The following is a 2244-nucleotide window of genomic DNA, read 5'->3' as shown; positions in this document are numbered from 1 at the left end:
GTCCAGCTGGCCCCGGCACCCAAAGGCTCAACCCACAGGGAACATAAGAACATAAGAACATAAGAAAATGCCATACTGGGTCAGACCAAGGGTCCATCAAGCCCAGCATCCTGTTTCCAACAGTGGCCAATCCAGGCCATAAGAACCTGGCAAGTACCCAAAAACTAAGTCTATTCCATGTTACCATTGCTAATGGCAGTGGCTATTCTCTAAGGGGGTCATTTTCAAAGGAGTTACGCATGTAAATGTGACATACTATCGTAGCAATTTTCAAAAGCTATTTACTCGAGTAAAGTGCACTTACTTGAGTAAATTCTATGGACAATTCAATGGCATATATTGTAGCAATTTTGAAAAGCCCACTTACTTGAGTAAAGTGTATTTACTCGAGCAAAAACCAGTTTTGCTCGAGTAAATGCTTTTTAAAATCTACCCCTAAGTGACCTTAATTAGCAGGTAATGGACTTCTCCTCCAAGAACTTATCCAATCCTTTTTTAAACACAGCTATACTATCTGCACTAACCACATCCTCTGGCAACAAATTCCAGAGTTTAATTGTGCGTTGAGTAAAAAAGAACTTAAAAACATCATAACCCACCCCAGGTGGGACTTGAACCCACAATCCCAGGCTTAGAAGGCCAGTACCTTATCCATTAGGCCACTGGGGTCACATCCATTAGGCCACTGGGGTCACAAGGGAACGAGGGCTGGTATTGGTGAAGCACCAGCTGGCCTCCGTCTATCAACCCACTCCGCCTGCCGATGGTGGAAACCTGTAGGATCTCTCCTACGGGTAGCGTCAACCCCACCTCTGCCCAAGGGTCCACCTCTGGCGCAACAGACACTGCAGGCCTAGAAGGTTGTTTGTTTGTTTTTTAAATATACTTAACCAGCTATATTCTAAACATTGCCAGTTAAGAGTAAAGTTTTCTGGCTACACATATCCAGATAACTGTAGGACTGCTCTGAAGCAGTCCTACAGTTATCCAACTGACTTAGCCAAATAACATTGAATATCGGCATTATCTGATTAGGTTAGGAGGAGTACTTTGCTCTGCCCACCCCTGATTTATCTGAATAAGTTTTTAACTGGCTAACAACTTAGTAGGATAAGTCACGGGTGGTCAGATCGATGTGAAATTCAAACCCCTGGGGTTTGTCCAGCTAAGTATCAACTCAGACAGATAACTTCTTTGTATATGGACGCCATACTTACCACCCTAATGTTTCACTCCTGAGGATGGCTCCTTATTCAACCAAAATGTTGAATAAGGAGCCATCCTTATGTTCTTATGTTGGCAGTAAGTTACTGGTACTTTCCATTCCACTCAGCCATAGCAGCTCGATTGCTATCACGGCGGGATATGCATTCTGCAGTATTTCATACTTATAGTTCTTAAATGCAATGAGATTTTCAGTGGAGGCATTTTACCACTAAGAATAGTCTAAAAAAGACCTGCCAGCTTTTGGAAAATATTCCCTGAGAGAGAATAGAACTACTGCTGGTAGGGAGCCATATAAATTAAATTACTATCATGACTTTCCAGTGGAACATTGTGTATTGAGGAGTGATTCAGCTTTTGCAGCCATTCAAAAGACTTTTTGTGGTTTTTAATTAAGGAGAAGAGCTTTTTTAAATGGAAATTTGTGGTGAATATCTCTGGTATGACTTGAGTAATGACCTAAAAGTCACAGTTAGGTCACAAGCCTTTTTTTCTTTCGTACAGCAAACACTAAATGGTTGTGATTTGAAATCCACATTTTTGGAGAAAGGAACATATTTTTATATTTATATGTGAACAAAGGACTTGCAAAACCTATTATTTCATCAAGATTTCTCATTTTTTTCTCCACTAGGCTACACTCGAATTCTTTAAAAGTTGTGGGGGTCATTTTCAAAGGAGTTACGCATGTAAATGTGACATACTATCGTAGCAATTTTCAAAAGCTATTTACTCGAGTAAAGTGCACTTACTTGAGTAAATCCTATGGACAATTCAATGGCATATATTGTAGCAATTTTGAAAAGCCCACTTACTTGAGTAAAGTGTATTTACTCGAGCAAAAACCAGTTTTGCTCGAGTAAATGCTTTTGAAAATCTGGCCCTGTGAGCGGTGGTGATTATCTGTCAGATCGTCAACCTGGAACCTTTTGTCACTTGGAACCCTTTTGGACTGGTAGCCTTTTCTCTGTTGAACCTGGAATGGAATGTGCAGGCCACAGATGACCTAACCTGGCACCT

At 40.9% G+C, this 2244-nt stretch overlaps 1 non-coding gene across 1 annotated transcript; it reads right to left on the bottom strand.

The window, feature by feature from the left end:
• Nucleotides 1-596: 596 nt before the first annotated feature.
• Nucleotides 597-669, bottom strand: TRNAR-UCU. Its single transcript has one exon. It is a non-coding gene; the product is annotated as a tRNA-Arg (tRNA).
• Nucleotides 670-2244: the final 1575 nt, after the last annotated feature.

Source organism: Rhinatrema bivittatum, chromosome 1, assembly GCF_901001135.1.
Source record: "Rhinatrema bivittatum chromosome 1, aRhiBiv1.1, whole genome shotgun sequence".
Taxonomy (NCBI): domain Eukaryota; kingdom Metazoa; phylum Chordata; class Amphibia; order Gymnophiona; family Rhinatrematidae; genus Rhinatrema; species Rhinatrema bivittatum.
The sequence above is the reverse complement of the archived record's forward strand: the minus strand, read 5'-3'. Positions and strand labels throughout refer to the sequence as shown.